The 20551-nt window shown below is 50.8% G+C and overlaps 1 long non-coding RNA gene across 5 annotated transcripts; it reads right to left on the bottom strand.

Annotated features, from left to right (window-relative positions):
* Nucleotides 1–1061: 1061 nt before the first annotated feature.
* LOC107532088 (uncharacterized) lies at nucleotides 1062–19894 on the bottom strand. 5 transcript variants are annotated; one of them, XR_001602691.2, is made up of 5 exons: nucleotides 19653–19894; nucleotides 11091–11216; nucleotides 10799–10838; nucleotides 10025–10354; nucleotides 6078–7563 (listed from the first exon to the last, which is right to left on the bottom strand). It is a non-coding gene; the product is annotated as an uncharacterized LOC107532088 (long non-coding RNA). The 5 variants fall into 5 exon arrangements; XR_001602690.2 differs by lacking the exon at nucleotides 6078–7563 and adding an exon at nucleotides 9020–9325; XR_001602693.2 differs by lacking the exons at nucleotides 6078–7563; nucleotides 10025–10354; nucleotides 10799–10838 and adding exons at nucleotides 1062–2200; nucleotides 3719–4592.
* Nucleotides 19895–20551: the final 657 nt, after the last annotated feature.

The following is a 20551-nucleotide window of genomic DNA, read 5'->3' as shown; positions in this document are numbered from 1 at the left end:
ATTAGGTTTCTATCTGACGTACAGTCGTCCCGTACAATCATTTTAGATGCTCCGTCTCCTAAATGTTGTCTGGCAAGTAAACATTTAAATATCAGGTGAAAATCTATGCCTTCCCATTGTGACTGTAAATACTGTGTGCGAATGAATGACACACCATCGATATTCAATAGCAACAAACGTGTAGGACGGATGAAGAATAGATGGGTGGGTGGGTAGGTGGACGGGTGGATGGGTGGTGACATCCATCAGCATGAGAAATCCTGACTCTGTTGTCATTTCCAGACTCTTAAGGAGCGCACTGTTTTCAGGGACCTACGTACAAACTCTAGGCCCAGAGCAAAGTTTTGCAGGGGGAGGCGTCACTATAATTCATGACTCATAGCAGCAGCTGCTCCATCTTGCAGGTATCTAATACAGGTACCAAGCACTCTAGGATTGCTTGGGTGGTAATTAAAGTTAAGATGTGTTCGTGTGTGTGTGTGTGTGTGTGTTGGGGGGAATGCATAACAAATCTATAGAAAACTGCACTTACTAGACAAGTGGAAAGTACAAATTAGCTTCCATGGCGACCTGCGTATACTTTTATTTATGCTGCAACTATTCTTGTTAGTATTTTTTATTAGACCTGACCTAAGGGTCCTCTGATCATATTTTGGGCTGTGTTCTAGACTCTGGTATCTATAGTATGTGCTCTTGGGTGTGCTGATTTGCTCCACGACAGGAGGGACAAGACGTTAGGAGGTGTAGGGCCAGGTTTCCCCTGCGGGATGTTAAGGGTGCCTCTCCTGATCCACTGGCGGGGGCCCCTTTGGCTCCTGCTGTAATTGCCCTGCTCCTGTTCCTGACCTAGCTGGGTCGGAACCCTTGGCGAGTGATCGAGCTTCTGATGGCAATAGGAGGTGGAAGCTTGTATGCCTCACCACGGTGGGCAGGAAGGACCTTGGGCACCTTGGGTTTCCATGGGCCCATCAACTTTGGGGCATTTGATAGTGTCAATAATCCATTGAGCTGAGGAAAGAAAAACTAGAACTACATCAAAAAGATAAGAAATAAAATAAGCATTACTAGTACTTATTTAATAGATTGGAATCAGTACATGCACACAGTTTAATCATAAGTACACACATACTGGGGATCATCAAATCCGTTTTCAGGGATGGACACACGCGATCAAAAAGCTTGGAGAAGGCTGTGGTCTCGGGTGCATCTGTACCGTATTTTTCCGGGACAGCCGAGTAGGACCCTTTCCCGCCTCTCCAGTTTCGTCTCCCGCGCCTGCCCATCCATTCTCCTGTGGCTCTGGACACTAAGGGGATCCCAGACAACTCTGGGTCTCTGAATATTTGTCTCCGCTTCGTGACTCTTTATTTTACTTTTGTAAACAGTTTCCTGCACTTGTTGGACAACATGGATCTCTCTTTCCATGGGCCCTACACCCTCTCCTCATGTCTCGGGGGCAGCTCCGCAGGTTTCTCGCCCCTACCGTCTTCTGAGCAGCTTGAGGGCAGGGGTCGGTTCTCGCTCGTTTGTGTGTCAGTGTCTGCAGCAGGAACGAATGAAGGAACAAAGTGAAAGTCGTCTTCGTGGACAGCTAACCTCCCTGCTGGGACCCCGAGAGTTGCTCAGGTCCCCAGGAGGGGTCGCTATCGGCGCTCCCTGAATGGGGAGAGCCTAGCTGCTGGGTCTTTCCTGGGCAGTGGGCCCTCTCCCAAGGTGTCAGGGAGTCTAACTTCAGTTACCTCCTTTCCCTACCCCTCCTCTCACCCACTCACTTGGGAACAGGGTAGAGACTGAGCCAGAAGGCACACCAGGCCTCTAACTTTCTAACAGTTCTCACTGTGTGCCTGGAATGCCCTGGGAAGTGTAGACCCGGAGCCCCTGGCACGCGAGCCCGTTTTCGCCGGATGGACTCACAGATGCTGCTGGAGACGCTGTTGGGGCCGCCTCGCTCCTGGGCCAGAGCTGCTCTGGCCCGAGCGGTGGAAAATGCAAGAGGCTGTCGGACATGTCGCCGACTGAGAAACAGCAAGCGACACTCGGGCAGCTTTTCCGAAGCGTGAAGTCGCGGGCGGCCTGTGAGCTGCGGCCGGGCCGGGCCGGGCCGGGAAGCGCGTGGCCCCTGGACGGAGCCGGCGCCCGGCTGGGCCAGACCCTGTGCTGCCCGGATGCCCGACGGCGCATCGCCAGGCACCCTGACAACCTGTGTTTTTAAAAGACAAGCAATTATGAAGGAGTAGGTGCAAATAAAAAGGGGACAGAATGTCTCAGTCCCATCTTTTAAACGGGCTAGTTAAGGTTTTTATGTTGTGGGTTTTTTTTTTAAAAAATTCAAGGACATTTTTATACCTTAGTAATAAATTAACATTTCAAAAGTACTTTTACCTGCTGAGATGGTTCATTCCGCTAATATGGGTGACGCTGTGGACTCAAATAATTAGTGTAAATTGCCTTTGAAAAACACAGAGCTGGGAACAACTCTAACTGGCGAGGGCTTAATGCCCCTTGCCTAGGGGATGAAGAGTCCTTAATGGGGCCTGGAAAAACAACTAATACCTACAAATCAAAGGAGAAAAGCCGTTTTTGATGCATTTGTCTGAGAGTGTGAGTTTTAAACTAAATTGTTAACACTTCCTCCCTGCTGAGGGTCACGGATTAGCGAGGCTGGGAGATTCTTTGAGAATCTTTCACACTGACCAGGGGAGGTAGGGGGTTCCAAATACAAGTGTTTTCTTAACCCTAATCCCTACCTCCCTGCCCAGGACAGCTCCGCGGTCCCCTCTAATTAGGTGCGGAGTTGGGGGTGGATCAGCGCGTTCAGAGGTGAGGTGAAGGGCTTAGTTCGCTGCAGACGGCCAGAGCGATTCCTAGGCGCTACGGAGTTCCCTTCAAGATAATAACTTTTCTCTTTTTTTGCAAGGGTCGTATTCAAGCAGACCTCAAACATGCATTTATAAGCAGTGATCATTATTATTTTCGGGCAAGTTTGGGGCAGTACCGTGACTGTTTTTACTTTCCTTTGCATTTGTTCAATTTTCGTAAGATTTTTACCCTATAGAGGCAGATCCAGAGCAGCTCCTAATCTCACCCAAGTATTATAATCATGTGCAATCCGAAGAAAATCTAATAACCTAACCAAAAAAAATGTATTCACATTGAAATGCTTCCTTTCAGTGAAAGGGAGACAAGGACATGTTGCTTAGGAGCTCTCTGGATGAAACCACTTTGACACTTTTTGTGCATATGAGTAGACACCACAGTGTATGCCTTTTTTAAAAAAAGATCTTGTAGATGTTCTTTACTGAAGCGTAATTTTAAATTTCAGGCTGATTAAAGCCGTCGCAGAATAGCTTCCGACTTTGGGGACATTAGCAAGCTTTACCCATGAGGAGCATGCCGGGCCCGCCTTGACTCTAAACCCACTTCTGCACACAGAGAACCAGACGGCGCTTTACACTCGGACAGTCAGTCCCGGGACTGCACGCTCCACGCTCCCCTCTGCCTTTGCCCTCTGAGCTCACTTGTTGACTGAACATGTTGTCCTGTCTTACCTAGTACACGCCTTCTGGGCAATAAACATATAATGAAAATAACCTCAGGAGGAAAGAAAGTGATACCCAGCAAATAACAAAACATAATGTTCTTCTACCTCCTTCCCGAGGGCGTTTGAAGGGCCAAGGTGTTTTCCCCCGTGGTCCTGAGCGCAAGGCAATGATCTAACCTTTCAGAACAAGGTCTCCTTGTCTCGTCTCTCTTGGACGTTCATCTCTGAGGACTGGAAAGAGCCAGAGCAGAACAGAAGGAAAAGTGAAACTGTGGGGGGCGGTGTGTGGGTGCTGGGCCTCCAGGCTTCATTTCCGAGTTAGTCTCCGCTGATCGGGAGGAGACATTGGCACGGCCTCTGGAAGGCACATCAGCGTCGTATCTAAAACAAAGAGAACAAACAAACCCCCAGCCCCCCAACTTCTTTGAAAGTGCAATGAGGTTTTCTTTCCACGCCTACAAATACCACGGCGGGTTGGAGGTACGAGCCTGCGTAATGCCGATTACGGTGCCCAAGACAGATCGCTCTCCATTAGCTGGGATTATGTTGTCTCTTGATCTTATCAGCTTTGTTTCCTGAGCTACGGAAAGATCTAAGGCAGCGCTGGTGAGCAGTTTGGCTTAGACCTTCTCCACCGTCATCCATCACTGTCACCGGCTAGCGGGAGGCATCAGGCGAGGCGAGGAGGCAGGATGCCGCGGTGACACGCTCGGCCCGGGCCCACGCTCCGCTTTCCCGTGCGAGCCAGCGCCGCTTCCGCTTGTCCTCGACGCGGAGGCCGCCTTCCCTTGGCTGAAAATCTCTCTCCCTGTTGCCTCCTGACGCCCCCCGGGGTGTGTTGGTTTTTTGCCTGTCCTCAAACTCTTAGCGCTATAGATAAGAGGGTAGAATATACACTCCTGGGCTAAAAAGCGGGTGGCAGCTCTGGTGTCCGAGGGAGAAAGACCAAGTCCTAGGTGAAACGTGACCAGTCCCATCTCCGGGTGTAACTCGGGTAACCTCTAGCCCACATTGGAGATGCTCAGCAGAAGGGATGTAGCCAGCCTGGCATCTTTTTAAAGAAAAAAAAAAAATTAAAATTAAATCTGTAATTATTTCAAACTCATCCATTTCTGCTTTGAAATCTGGCTCTTTTAAATAACCCCAGGAGGGAACGCTTTGTAGAGTATAGGATAGTTTAAGCACTATGTTGTACACCTGAAACTAATACGAAATAACATCAAGGGTAAACTGTATTTAAAATTTTTTTTAAAATGTAAAAAAGAAACACAAAGAGAGAAAGGCAAGAAAAAGTAATCTGCGATGTAAAAGGGAAAGAAGGTGAAGTCTGTGTGCTGATACCAGGCCGGCATCAAGATCATTTGTACGCACTCGCAGATGGAAGGTAGGATCTCCCCCTACGAGAAGGCAAAGCTGTGACCCGGGGCACGGATGAGGCAGGTACTTCTGAGACACCTACAAGAGTCAGCTTTTTGGTCTAGCGAAAGACCAAGGAAGCTTGCTTTTCTCAAAATTTTGAGGGAAATACAATAAAATTTCAAGAAATTAAAATATATAAAAAATAATAATGATAACCCCCCGGAGTCAGCGAGGACATCGGGTTCTGACCCCCGGCCCCTCTCCCTTGGCGCAGAGGGCTCCCGCCCTGGGCCCTGACTCCAGGCCAGCAGCCTCACCCAGAGACACGAGACGGCACGAGATTTGAACACAGAGCCCGTCGCCTCATCTGTGGTCGCATCTGATAGGACCGAGCAATGGTGTCCCGGGAGACGTAGCTGTGTGTCAAGTAGTGAACTTGATCACGGTGAGAATACATGCCTCCTACCACCTTAGAGCGAGCGCAGGAAGCAGGAGCCATCCTCCTTGCTTTGTAATTATTTCACTGCAACGCGAGGTCCGGCGGCCTGGTTCTGGGCCTCGGGGGCTGCCAGGCATCGGTATGCGGAGCCGTCGAAGGATCCGAGGGGGCGCACGTATTTGACTTCTCTCTCCAACCAACTCAGAGGAGTTAATCTCATTGAACTTCTTTTTATTCAACAAAAGAGTTGGATGTTTCCAAGTCTAATGTGACTATAATGTTCATTAAATGGACTTCTTTACACCTTTAAATGGATTAACGGCACATCTTCGGAGTCTAATTATTCCACATGTCGTTCAAAAAAATCACAGATCTAATTCAGGGGATGATAAAGGCCTTTTTTTTTTTTTTTTTTTTTACAACTATGGAAGAGACAGTGCAGTAAATGGATGTGATTTTTATCTGTGCCTTTTTGTTAAAGGGCGCACGTTGCTCCAGGGAGGTGGGAGGGAAGGACAGCGCCGGGTGTGCTGAGGTTTCTGCCCTCGTGGTTTTCGTTTAGAGATTTAGGGGCCGACCGGGCGGTGCTTGCCCTTCCCGGCTCGCTGTGCCAGGCACCTTAGAGGCTCCCCCGCCTAAGCCTGCCCAGCTAATGACTTCAGTCTGTGTAAGACAGCCCTTAGCCCGAGAGGTGATGAATTATGGACGGCCCCCTTGCAGGCCCAGGCTCCAAGTTCCTTTAGCCAGACCTTTCTTGACGGGGGAGACGCTCTGTGCGTGGCCCAAGGAGCAGCCCTTCAGTTGACACCGGTACATTCGACACCAGCTGTCTTAGGGCCTGTGTTTGTCTCCTTTTCTGCCGGCATGCCCTGGCAGCTCGCTGGTGTCCTAAGAATGTCAGGAGTTTGGCTCACGTGGGTACAGGATGCTCCCGAAGCTATGAGAGAGCTGCAAGGACATTTCTCTCCCCGGGATCCCACAGGGAACGATTTCAGGCTTCTCCCTTCACAGCTGAAGAAGGTAGAGTCATCTTCATTCGTTTCCCCAGTAGTTTTTGGGAAATGATTATGAATCGGGTATTAGGCATAGCAGATGCAAAGTCGAGTAGACACAATTCCAACTCTTGGGGAGCGTTCAGTCTAAGAGACTTGAGCATATAATTTTGTAAATCAAAGGAGGCTCCACGTTTTCCGTCTGAGAGGAGCTTCGAGTTGGCGATCTGGTTAGGAGGTGACTGGAGGCCTGGCTCTGGGTTGTGCTTGCTTAGCCAGCTCACACTGTTTGTATTTACCTTGTACCCCCATGGAGTTGCCTGGTAGTGGTGGATGGAGACCTGGGGGAGGAAAGGAAGCACCCAACCCCTCTCTTGGGGCCACCTCTGGACACCTTTCTTGGAGCCAGTCAACAACCTTCCCACCGCCTGACCTGGCCCCTCCCAGGGAGACTGGGCAGGGGGAGGGGAATGCCAGGCTAAACCAATGGTGGGAGTGTAGGGTGGGTCTTTGGAGCATCCTCATGGCATAGGGGGAGAAGCACGCTCTGTGCCAGGTCGTGCCAGGTGGGCACGCCGCTCTGCCACTTCCTGGGATGTGATGGGAAAGTATCACCCTCTTCAAGCCTCAGCCGCTCAGAGCCTACCTGCACTGGTGGGGAAGGGGGCGGTCTTTGCTTTTCGAGAGGAACATCCTAAAGCGTTCAGACTCCCAAGGAGCAGTGGAGTGACGGCCGGCGGGGCTGGCACTGGGACAGACGGACACTCTGGCATGGGCAGCCACAGCACCACGTGACTGTAGACTCACGGCCAAAGCCCCGTCTCAGGCTCCCCGGGCTCACTCTTGGCCTGTGCCTGAAACTCCACCCTGGGCCTGCCCAGTGTCTGACTTAAGCTCTGGTTTATGAGTGAGGGTGACATGCCCCAGGCTTCGCAGGTGCTGTGCCCGAGCCTGAGCTGCCCCCGGCACGAAGCTCAGACCACTCCTGCTCCCATTCAGCCCGCCTTCTGGTCTCCTTCGTGTCTGGCCGTGCACAGGATGTGGCAGCGATGGGTGAGGGCACTGCCCCGCAGAACCCTTTCGTAGATCACTTAAGATCCGTGTCGTGCCAACGTCAATGATCAGAATTAATTGCCTCCCTAACATCAGGAGTTGTGCTTCCAGGAGTCAACGTGAGCTGGGGAACCGTAAGCCTCTTCTTTCCGTCTCCCGAGGGAGCACGAGGCAGGTACCTGGACAAAGCAAACAGCAGTCCTTTGTTGCACGCTCGGCACTGTGTCCCCGTTTCCAAACGAATCAATACTAAATGAGTAAATACTTTTATTTTCTCTCTGTGTTATAAAGATTCACTCATATTTGGCTAAGTAACTTCAGGGAATATCATTAAATATGTTTCAAATAGTGGTTTCTCTAAGACTTATGATGCTCTTGGAAAACGCCCACAGTTCATTCTAGGAAGTCGAGGTGGAAGGAACTGGGGTGGGAACCCAACTTTCTATGAGGGGGTCCTCGAAATGGAGACTGTCCACTACCAAGAGAGAAATTGGCAGTGGGGGGGGGGGGGGCACAGTGTTCGTTCACTCATTCATCCACTTGTCTCATTAATTCCAAGTGGGGCTAGGGATTCGATGGTGCCCAATGGAATATTAAATGACAGAACTTAAACTCTTACCCAAACAACTACACTTTGCAAATGATAAAAAGCCAGAAAAAAATAATTATAAAAACCTGACTTTAGGATATTTAAGAATAGAATTTTAATATTTTATTATGTATGTAGAGAGTGTTTATGTGGATATAATTTATAGAGCAGAAATGTACACTTGTCTGTATTAATAATACACATGTGATATATGAAATGATGTCAGTACCAAAGCTCTGTACTCATTAACCAGAAAACATAGATTATTACTTCGAGATTTTTCTCTACCAGGGCATTCTGCAATTATCTATTTCCATCTTATTTTTATTTGATCTGGAAGATAAGATGGGTTAAGCAACCTCATTATACTTTGTTAGCTTGGTCCCAGGCTTGTCAGGAGACAGACAACACACTGACTTGCAGTCGTTCGGAGGCCTGACACCAGCTCCGGGTGCTTGGGCGGGACAGGATCTTTGTTCGGGAAGTTACTTAGGGACAATTAACACGTGGAAACTATACCAAACAGTACGTGAAAATAAGTTCACGTTGAATTTCCAAAGGGTGGAGGCGCTTTTTTTTTTTTTTTTTCACAACCAGACTGTGACAACTCTTGCTGATGGAATAAATGGGATCATATTTCAGTCTCCAAGTAATTATCAGAAATGCAGCTTTGTGAATTCTTTCCTAACCGGGCCACCTGTCTCCCTTCGGTCTTTGTATATAATGGCATTCTGTTTCTGAAGGCCCTGGCCCGAGTTTAGCTCTTCCAAATGGCGGGGACCGTGGTCTACCTGCCCGTCTTGCTGTGATGAATCGACACCCCCTCAGCTGGTAACCCAGCCTCCACCAACACGCGATGCTGAGCGTCCGGAGAGCCCGTGGCGGGTATGCGAGGCTGTGGCGAGCCCGGTGTTCCCCTGTCATTAAGTGCTCCTCGGCTGGCAGGCCTGATGGCTGGGACATCCTCGGGGGTGGGTGATTTACTCTGCACAGCCCCGCCCCGGTCCCTTCACCCCCCTGCCCCCGCCCCCTCGCCTGCGGCCAGCTGCTCCGCCTGCTGCAGAGACCCAGGGCTGGCGGGGGACTCTGCGTGACTTGCCATTAGGTGAACTGGGGCCTCAGGGACTGTGCTCAGGGTCCCAGCCGGATGCCAGCCCTGAATCTCTTCTACTGGCAGTTGACTGCGTTTGCTCAAGGCTGCTCCTCTGAGGCTGGACAGAGAGGGCAGTTGACTCTTAGATCCATGAGCCACAGGCCTTAGGTGTACAGCCGTGGCCCCTGGTCGATGCTTGAAGATCTTTCTCTGTGGGGCATCCTGTGGCAGCCCTGTCGCCATCATGGACTTGTTTGATCTGTGAGATATGAAGGGATAAACAGCTTCTCTGTATTTTATGTTAACCTGGGCCCAGGCTTGTCAGGGGTCAGACAGCACACTTTGACTTGCAGTCGTTCAGAGGCCTGACACCAGCTCCGGATGCTTGGGCGGGAAAGGCATCTTTGTTCGGGAAGTTACTTACAGACAATTAAGATGTGGAAACTATACCCAACAGTATGTGAATATAAGTTCACGGTGAGTTTCCAAAGGGCAGAGGCCTACCCTTCCTTCCTCCGAGTGCGAGGAACCTGTGTTGCTGGGCTCAGCGACAGCTTTGAATGGCACACATTTTCCCAGAGCATGGGGACCCTCCGAGAGGTGTGCCGGGCCTATTGTCATTGCCAGGGGTCTCCTTTCCCAGGCAGAGGTGTGTGGATAGAGGACCAGGTTTATAGGAACGAATTTGATCAAGTCATTTCAGGAGGTCATGCCTTGTGTGTAGTTTTCTAAAACAAAGGGGGAAAACTCCTTGAGAGTCTCTTCATTTGAGTGAAAGTGCATTTTAGGACTTGGGATCGAATATGGGAAATGACATTGAGTCCATGTCCATGCAGTCACCTGGGTGATCCAAATACTTTCCTGGCCTGGGAGGTTACACTGCCATAGGCCTCGTGGATCGGGCCACACATTAGGGGGAAATGGAATTTCATGCTAATCAGGGCTTCTCACAACTCACTTCTTCAAGGGCTCAGGTTTTCATCAGTGAGGCAAGTTTTAATTGGCGACCGAAAGCATTCACTCTGAATGCAGAAGGATCCTCGGTACTTTCTTGTATCATCAATACACTTCCCTGCTCCAAGCCAACCCCAGCAAAAGTGTGGGCCAAGCAGACATCTTTACCTAGTTAAGACAAGCGATGGTTTTTCAGAAACCTCTCCAAGCCTCCCGCCCCACCCCCCGCTGGACAGGACACAGTCACGTCACATCAGTTCCCGAGAGGCTGGACTGAGTGTCACCATCTCCATCAGACAGGCCGTGTGTCTGACCCCAGTCCCCAGACTGACACCTGTTGAAATAATATTGGAACCACATTGGTAACTGAGCTCAACCAAGATGTTGGCTCAATTAGTCTGACAATAGGACAACCCAGGAGATGCCTCTCACGCCCGGGCCTATGCTCCCGTCAAGTCCAGGCTTGTCGTCTATTATCTGACAAGCCCAGGACAAAATTAACACTAAATATAAGGTAATTTAATTAACTTCTCCTCTCCCAGCAGACAGGTCCCAGCACCCTGGGTGCCCCAGGCCTTCTAGCAAGCAGAGGAGTGTTGCGCCCCCAGAGAGTAAACACTTCGGCTGTGCTTTCATTACTGTAAGAGGGTGACTTGCAAGGATTTCCATGAAACTCCTTTGAGCACCAAAGCAAAAGCATCACTTTTTTTTTTTTTTTAATAATTATTATCCTTAAGGGCAGGGTAATAAATCGTGTGAAAATCACAGGAAAACATACCTTGTAAGAGTCAGGATTCTTCAAGGAACATGTGTGCTTCCTGGAGAGAGGAGATGGGGGAGGAGAGCAGGGGGTGAGGGGAGAGGGAGAGAGGACCTTGGTTTAAAAGAAACAAGAAGACCGCCTGAAAGGCCTAAAAAATAAATAATGAAAATAAAAAAGCCATAGTAAGTGTAAGAAAAAATACAGTTGGTGAAATGGCTCTGTTATAGAGAACTTCCTTAAGCTGATATTTTTAAAGGATACAAAGATTTATTTCCAAATTTCAACACAGCTGACCCTTGGCTCTCACCCCCAGTGGGCTGACATCAACCCGTGTAATGATCCTTCCCATGGTCCTGCTCGTCCATCGAAGCCGACACAGGGGACCCGGAGCAGGGGCTGGGCGCTCCAAGAATGCAAATCGCAGCTCTTCAGTCTGTAAAAATAAAGCAGACACGCTGAAAAGGCTGATGGGGAAAGTGCGGCAGCTTACGCCCGTCAGTGTTAGCAAGCTGAGCTCGTAACTCCTGAACAGCCGAGGGAGGTAAATACTAGGTCAGTAAAGGCCTGCAGACTTGGGTAAAAGGCAGGTCCCCACCCAAAGTCAGGTCTCCTCCTGCCATCAGACATTTGCCCCCTTTACCCTCTTAGACACAGTGCAGTCTACAGATAGTGTATTACAGAGTGTGCACTTGAAACTTTTATCTTATTAACCAAAGCCACCCCAATAAACTTAATTAAATTTTAAAAAGAAAGGCACTAATAATAGTAATGATAATAATAATAACAACAAAAATACCAGCAGTAATAACAGCTGATGTTTGGGGGAAAATAATGCAGATCGGAGGGCTGGATCAAATCATTAAATATGTTCATTTGCAGCAAGGAAATGAAAACTTGGGGAGAAACCAGTGGCCGACGGGAGCCCCAGCCCTGGGCTTTCATCTTGGCTCCCTGAGTTCTCTCCTTGGCTGACCTTGGCTGACCTTGGGTGCTCTGGGTGCTGGTTTCCTTGTCTCTCTTTCTCTCTCTCTCTCTTTGAATCCTCATCTGAGGACACGTTGGGCGGGGGGAGAGAGGAACATTGATGTGAGAGAGAAACATCAATCGGTTGCCTTCTGTATGTGCCCCACCGGCGGACTGAACCCGCAGCCCTGGTGTGTGCCCCGACTGGGAACGGAACCAGCATCCTTTCGGTGCGCAGAACAACACTCAACCGACTGAGCCACCCTGGCTGGGTTCCTTTCCTCTTTTGGGAGGGAGTTGGGGTGCTGATCTAAAGTTCACCCCGGTTCCATGACTCCATTTGCTTGATGACTCAGGACTCTTAGACACTTCAAGCAGGCGCTTCTCAGCCAGGGCCACACAGTCGACTCACTTGGGGACCTTCTGGTTGTCCTAATACCCAAGCCAGCCCAGGCCAATCCAATCAAAATCTCTGAGGGAAGGGGGAGCAGACAGGAATCAGAATTTTTTTAAAGTTTTCCAGGTGATTCCAACATGCGGCCAATACTGAGGATCACCAAACCCTCATTCTAATCAATAGAACTAGGGAAACCCACTCCCCGCCCCGTCCCCCCATCCCACCCCACGCCATCCTTGAGAAACATTTTCTTGATGGGAAGAGGTCGAACAAGTGGCTCCATCTCACACTCCTTTCCAGGCAAATAGGTCAGGAAAAGTGTGACCCGGTGCCAGAGATCAGCGGTGTGGGTAGCGGTGAGCCACAAGGCCCCAACGCGCGCCGCCGTCTGCCGATGGGCAGAGCTGGGGAAAGCAGCGTGGGCCTCCCCGCCCCCGGGCCCGAAGGTGCGGGTTTGCAGGGCTCAGAGCTGCCGTCTCTTGGCTCCTTAGACGGAACCCCCGGCCCCTACTGGAGCCCAGGCGGTCGTTCCACTCCCCTGTCCTTTGCAGAGCAGCTGCCATGGCCCACCGTCCCTTGACCTCCTTCCAAGACGGAGAGAAAACCGAGACCCAGAAAAAACAGCGTGAAAAGTGGGCTCAGGGAAATGGCTCTTTTAGGCAAACTGCCCTGCACTGTGTTGAGTAGTGTCCTCTCCAAAATTTATGTCCTTCCAGGAACCTCAGAATGTTACCTTGTTTGGAAATAGAGTCACTGCAGTGAAAGTTTACGATGAGGTCATCCTGGAGTAGGGTGGGTCCTTGATCCAACATGACTAGTGTCCTTATAAGAAGACAAGAGACAGAGGCACACAGGGATGATGTCATGCCTATTGGTTTGCTCGGGCTGCCACAACAAAACACCGTAACAGAAATTTGTTTTCTCACAGTTCTAGAAGCTAGAAGTTCAAGACCAAGGTATTAGCAGACTTAATTTCTTCTGAGGCCCCTTTCCTCGTCTTGCAGATGCCCGCCGACTCTCTGTGTTCTTATGTGGTCGGCCCTTTGCCTGTTACCTGTGTCCTAATCTTCTCATAAGGATTAGGGCCCACCCTAATGACCCCATTTTAACTTAATTACCTCTTTATCTCCAAACACAATCACATTCTGAGGCACTGGGGAGCTAGGGCTTCAACATATGAATTGGGGGCAGAGGGACACAATTTGGCCCGCAACACCATGTGATGATGAAGACAGAGTTTGGAGTGACGTGTCTATAAGTCAAAGACTCTGAGTGTTGCTGGCCACCACCAGAAGCTGGAAGTGGAAAGGAAGGGTCCTCCCCTGAAGCCTTCAGAGGGACCATGGCCCTGCTCACACCTGGGCTTCAGACTTCCAGCCTCTGAAACCGAGAGAGAGAGTTTCTGGTTTAAGCCACGTGGCTTGTGATAATTTGCTGTAGTGCCCCAGAAAACAAATACAATAAGTCCTCACTTAACATCGTGGATACGTTCTTGGAACTATGGCAAACAATATGTACGGAACCCAGTTTTCCCACAGGCTAAGTGATACGAACAGGAGCGAAGTTCCTGTGGCATCTCGTCCATGTTATAATGAAACATAGAAAGAAATGCTGTTCAAGGACCTGCTGTACGGCCTGTCTCCCGGTTTTTCCTCTGAGTGTCTGCAACATGACGTCAATATCTAGACACGGTCGGAGCCCATGCACTCAAAGCAAGCCTGGCCGGCCCTGCAGGCGACAGTGCCCAGGAGGCCCGGGAGTAGGCTTCTCACCTGCTGCTACAGTAGCTGTAACTGCGACGGACGCTCCATACGCTCTCCAGAGGAGACCGGGGAGGCCAGGCCAGGGTGGGAAGCGCAGGGCTGGAGCGGGGTGATGGCGAGGGGGGACACCTCCTATCGCTCCTCACTTTCTCTGGGGGAGTGGGCCCCTGAGCACAGCTCTGGCTGCAAATCACCCCCCAGGAGCTCTGCATGGGATCTGCCCTCACCTTGGGAGCAGGGCGATTTTAATAGTCACCTATTGCTTATTTATGGTTCTCAGAAATAATCTCTGTAATTCCAGGACCTCTCTGCGGTGAACAAGGTACCCAAGCTACTTGTGGAAGAAAGGGAGGGAGGGAGGAAGGGAGGGAGGAAGGAAGGAAGGAAGGAAGGAAGGAAGGAAGGAAGGAAGGAAGGAAGGGAGGAAGGAAGGAAGGGAGGGAGGAGGGAAGGAGGGAGGTGGGAAGGAGGGAGGGAGGGAGGGAGGAAGGAAGGAAGGGGGGAAGGAAGGAAGGAAGGAAGGAAGGAAGGAAGGAAGGAAGGAAGGGAGGAGGGAAGGAGGGAGGAAGGAAGGAAGGAAGGAAGGAAGGAAGGAAGGAAGGAAGGAAGGAAGGGAGGAGGGAGGGAGGGAGGGAGGGAGGAAGGAAGGAAGGGAGGGAGGGAGGAAGGGAGGAAGGAAGGAAGGATGGAAGGAAGGAAGGAAGGAAGGAAGGAAGGAAGGAAGGGAGGAGGGAGGGAGGGAGGGAGGGAGGAAGGAAGGAAGGGAGGGAGGGAGGGAGGGAGGGAGGGAGGGAGGAAGGAAGGAAGGGGTTTAGACAGGGAAGTGAAGACACAGGACAGCAGCTCCTATGAGGCACTGCGCGCACAGGAAGTTGGTGGCCCTGGGTCCTGCTCCTGGCTGTGTCCCGCCCAGCACTGTGGGGCTGTGCACCTGCCACCTCCCCTCCGGGTCTCCATCAAAGGAGGGACTTTGGATGCATGACCCCCAACATCCTGTGACTTAGTCACTTTTCTTTACCATCAGTGATAGTAGCAGGAGCATGTGTGATCCTGTTTTCTCTTAGTTGCTTCCTGCTCCTGACCTTGCAAATCTGTGAACCAAGGAGTGTAAATCAGGCCCTTGAAACCTCCTTGAAAGGAAGGGGGACCCGAAGGGGGTGCAGGCAGTGCCCTGCGTTCGCCCATCCAGGTATCTGCAGTAATGAGAACACAGCAGGCTGTGCAGGACCCAGGGCCTGCCTGGAACACTGCTTCCAGGGTCCCTGGTTGGAGAATGATGGTAAAAGTAGGAATAAGGGAGAGAAGGGACGGAGGAGAGGAAGGGGCCCCAAAGCCCAGAGTTGCACCAATTAGCTCAGCTAACAACAGGCAGCCTTGGTCCCTGGCAGGAAGCGCCCCAGTGAGCGATGAGTGACAAGGAGCCGCTGAGAGGTGCCCCCTTTTTCAAAGGCAAAATGTAATTTGTAAACAATCACCATCTTAACAAGCTATAAACAACCAGCCCTGACTTCTGGCAGATTTACTGATGCCTGAGTGACTAAAATTCACAATGTTTTTCCAAACCCACTTCGTTAATTTGTGGCCTGGTATTTGTTAGGCCGACAGGTCCCCGGGGACTGTTTCCAGCTCTGCTTCCAACCTAATGACTTGGGGCTGGGGTCCGAGCCCTCTTCCATGTTGGGTGCAGGCCCAGGGCGGTTCAGTCTCGCCTTCCGCCCTCTGTCACCACAGCTGGCCTTGGAACTCACAGGATGGGATATGTTTGTTTTGTTTTAAAATCCTAGCGTTTCAAAAATCACCCATCATTTATCACTCATCTTAGATGAGCAATTGTGGGTCGATGCTGGCTGGGTATTTTTCCTCTGAACTCCTCCTATCTCCACCCCTCCCCTCCCCTCCCACCCCCGGGGGAAATCAAGAAAAACAAGATCCTACTTGTTCAGGCCCTCAGAGGCACCGCGGAATTGCTGGGATCGTCGCAATAAGTGGTAGTAATAGAAGCACATACAGGACCGTAAATACAAACTGCTCGTGGAGTGGCAAAAAATAATGAAGTAATTAGGTTAACTATTATCGGCACCTGTGACTGATTGGTGCCAGCACGTTTCTGGCTTTATTATATGATTGTTCGTAGGCACAATAAGCAGATCGTGAAGTTGGGAACCCCTGGTCCCACACCCAGCTGCCCTCCCCTGAGCGCCCCTGTCACCCCCAGAATAGGGAGGCTGCTGCTCAGCCTGGGCCAACCCACTGTGGGCAAATGAGAGTCCTGCTTCCTAACCCATTAGGGTTAATGCCACTTTAATTAGCAATTGATGTGCCACCTAAGAGGTGCCATTTGACGCACCATTTCTAGGCTAAGCGTGTGTCCCATTTACAGACCCGAAAGGTGAGCCCGCAACGAATGCGAGACAGTCGGGATGCAGACTTTCCAAACAGCACGGTGCCGATTCCAATGGAAACGGCCGTTGAGGTGCTCAGCCCGTGACCTTGCACCTGGCAGGACGCCCTTCCTCCTGGCTGGCATCGCCGCATGGCGCACCCACGTGCCAGTAATAATAATAATTTGATGACAATAATAACAGTTAACATTTCTAGTATTACTCTGCATCGGGTCCTGTTTTGAGTACCTTACATATACTTACTCATTTACTCCCTACACAACCCAGTGAGATAGATACTGTCATCGTTCCGTCCCCATTTTACAGGTGGGAAAACTGAGGCATAGGGCCGGGCAGTGACTCATCCCAGGCCCCAGAGTTAGGATTCCAAGCCAGGTGGTTTTGGGGCAAAGGGCACATTCTTTATCTTCTGGTCTCAGCCTCTGCTCAGGGGGTGCCTTACAGGACTATGGACCAAGGGGGACCCAGTGTGCCTGTCACAGGCCGGGCACAAAGGAGAGGCGAGGGAGTGAAAAAAGGGTCGTGCTAAAAGCCAAGGCGTGGAAGCAGTTTCTCACAGGCTTGCCGATGGACGTGGGAGAACTCAGCGCCTCTCGTTAGCAGGAGAAGGTAGGCCTCCAGGTACAAGGTCATGCAACCGGGGCCCGAACCTGGGCTCTCGTCACCACCTAGAGAAACATGTGACAGCAGCAGGCAAATCCATTTGCTGAGAGCCACGGATGCACCCAGCTCCTCCTGGGCTTCCTGCTGCCCAGAACCTCTTGGGTTTGCAGAACTGGACTGGCTGGTTACCAAGAGAGTGTGTTGAACTGCTGGCCCCTCAGAACCTGCATCCGCCCTGTGATGATCTAGAAAAGGAAGCATTGGGTCTGGATAATGGCTGTGGTCCTGCCAGCTCAACAATGTGGAGCTTCTGGGCCTAGGACATGAAAACACGGGTGAAGGACCCGCCTCTGTGGACAGGGAGGGCCACCAACTTCCTTTGAAGAAGACAGGGAGCCTCAGAGGACAGTGCCTGCTGGGCTCATTGTGGACTGACCAGCAGCCTCAGTTTACCGGGACTGTGCCAGTTTATAGCCTAAAGCCCCACGGCTCTGGAATCCCCTTAGTCCTGGGCAAGTGGGGACAGGTGGTCACCCTACCTGTTGAGGACAAAAGTGTGTGTGTGTGTGTGTGTTGGGGAGAGCCCTAGCTAGCCAAGTGCCTGGCGTCCGGTAGGTGCCCACTAACTATTTGTTGAGCGAGTGGCATGTAAACCAACCATCGAACCTTCTGAGCTGGAGGGAAAAGCGCGGGCGGTGATCTGGGGTGGCAGGTACATTTCATGGGAATCCAGTGTGAAAAACAAGCCTTTGGTGGTGCGGGTAGATCAGAAAATGAACGTTATTGCGGAGGGAAGGCTGTGGAATGAGACGAGGGAACCCACCCCAGCTGCAGAGCAGCTCCTGTTGCCTTGTGTCCCTGATAACAAACAGCACGTCTTCCGTCTGCAATCTCCGCGGTGTCTCTGCTCAGAAAGAGCGTCTGTGCCCAGGCAGGGCCCCATAGAGGCGGGATGGGCCGGGGAGGGTGAGCGGCCCGGGCCCGGGCCCCGCGCTGCGGAGACTCCCGGCACCCAGGACGCGGGGATGGAACAGCCCGCCGCGCAGAGAGGCCGCGCCGCGCCCTCGCCGGCCTGCCAGCCGCGCCGCGCCCGCTCCGAGCCCCCCTTCCTGACATTGTCGCCGGATCGGCGGCATCTCAGGGCAGCCGACAGAGGGGGAGCCGGATGTCGAGAGGACGGTGGGATTCCCGCTGCCTTGCGCAGGGCATCAGGGCAGCCACAGGCAGCTTTGACCGCACAGGACAGGGGATTCTAAGATTTGCAGTTATTTTTATTTATTTTTAGGGGCCCTCAAAGGCCTAGTGCTGTCCTGTGAGAAAAAGCGCCTGCATCGGCCCTTAGCTGAGCTGCCGCAGAAACCCAGGAGGCTTGACAGAAAGGCAGGAAAACGCCAGGGGCCGGAGACTGGGATTTTGCAAATTTACTATTTTCTCCTTTCTAGTAGTACCGACGGTTAGGATTTGCAGTGAGGCGCAGAGCCGCCGAAAAGTGGTCTGATTTCCTTTTTAACAATAATGTCAGTTAATAGGTAAATATTCTGGGGAAATGCAAGCACTTTGAACATTTAAGATTAAGGAAAGCAGCAAGGTTTGGGGGGAAATAAAATCTTTGTAGACATCTGAATTCGTAGGCAACAGCAGAGACCTAAGCCCCGCAGCCTGATTTGTTTTTACATACCGGTATGTATTTTTCTATTTCTAGCGTTCAGACAATGGATTTTTAATTGAAATAGTGCACCAAAGTGATGAAATATTTCAGGGTTTTTTGATAGGTGACTTCACCTGTATAATAATCAGATTCTTCATGTTGCTACTTGTTTAGAGTCTTTTCTAAAAATGAAAATACAGACACCTTAAATCAACCACTGTTTCCGTTAAAATAAACAGCCCTTGGATAAAGAACATGAAAAATACATGTTGGAGGTGTAGCTGAAGCTGTATTGTAACACAGGGGTCAGGATTATAGCTCAAAAAGCAGATGAGAGTATCTCTCAGGTTTAGCTTCCATACTAAAAGTCCGTATTTATTATGGGAATTGACCTTAACAGGAAGGGGACATGATCTTGTAGGATCTCCCATTTTGGAACTAATACGCTATGTTGTTTCTTATTTGATGGTCTTAAAAAGCAGCTAACTGACTTTGAAAGCAGCATTTTCAAGCACCGTCACAGTGTAGGAAACGGGAGAAGCAAAATTGTCCTGTCTGAGAGATCCCTAAACAATGGGTCTTAATTTTAATTCTTTCCTCTCAAACAGCGAATGCTCTTATCACCATCCCACCATACTCATTCCCTGCTTATTTAGTGATTTTTTTCTGTGTGCAATCCACCCCCAAGTGACTTATTTCTCGCTCTGAACTGTCTCGAAGATACTTAAAGATGACAAAATGCAAGAACTCAAAGTGCTCACTCTAGTTGGGGCGACCTGACGCTGCAAGAATAAACCTGGAGATCTTACGTCTCACTATTCATTTTGGATTTATGAATTCTTTTTCTATGGTAGTGCAAAATCAGAAAGTTAAAAAAAAATCAGATTGTCGATCAACTGCAAAATGTAATACTGTCCTCCCTTGCGAAACATCACGGTCATTGCGGGATCAAAGGGGCCACCTGCCTCCCCTCGCTGCGGATCCCGCGGTGCCGGGCGAGTCCTTCGGGCCGTGGAGTCGCGGCCAGGTCGCGGTGTCTGCGCTCGGTGGCGGTGCCTGCGGGACAGCGTAGCGGGCAGTGTCGGCCACTTACCTTGCTTGACAACCACAACTGTTGCAGGCAACGCTTCCTCCGCCCGCCGCCCAGTCTCGCCGCGCCGGGTCCAGCAGGGAACAGCTTCCCTCGCTCGCCGCTTCTTCGTTGTCCCTTAGGACGCGGAGATTTTGGGGGACGGTGCCTTGCTTTCCCCGGTGGTCCCCCTCGCTCTAAAGCCTTGCAGATGGACGGACGGACGCGCGCTGGCAGCCTGGCCGCGCTGAAATTCGGAGCAAGACGAGCTGGCTCCGGAAGCCTTGCCCCTGGAACCAGCCCAGTCTCGCGTGCGGCCACTAGATGGCGTATGACACCCACTGGTGTCGGCCACCCTGGGGTCCCATCTGTCAGTAACTTCCCAAATGTGTTCTAAAACCATTCCTCCGAGCCCACGTCACTGCTGGGTTATTATTACCATTTCGCTCTTTACGTGGAAAGCGACGTGGTTCTGATTTCTATTTTGGAAGCGGGGGAGTCTTCTCTGGAGGAGCCTGTGTCAGGGAGCGCGCTGTGGCGTTTGCTGTGCGTCCGAGTCAAACTTCGGCGCTTGCGGCTGGGTTAAGACGCAAACGTGAAACCTGGGTGTGTATCCTGCCCCTTATCACCAAACGCTTCAGCAAACACTGATGGGGTGTCTGCTGCACGTGAAAGGCTACTTGGGCTTCTAAAATGTTGAAAGAGCATTGTATTCTTAGAAAATAATACAAGTCTCAGAAAATAAAGATGTCAATTTTATGTCGTAAATTGGGACGTCAATATAATGTGACAACTAAATACGCTTCTGAAACTCCAGCAGCTTAATTTTTAATGTAGAGTATATTTGGATGTCAGGGACAACACAAATAAATTACACAAAGCACTTTGTAAATTCTCCTTTCCCCTAAATATGGTCCCACTTG

The sequence above is a fragment of the Miniopterus natalensis genome, chromosome 14 (assembly GCF_054644295.1).
Source record: "Miniopterus natalensis isolate mMinNat1 chromosome 14, mMinNat1.hap1, whole genome shotgun sequence".
Lineage (NCBI taxonomy): Eukaryota > Metazoa > Chordata > Mammalia > Chiroptera > Miniopteridae > Miniopterus > Miniopterus natalensis.
This window is presented reverse-complemented; position numbering and strand designations above follow the sequence as displayed.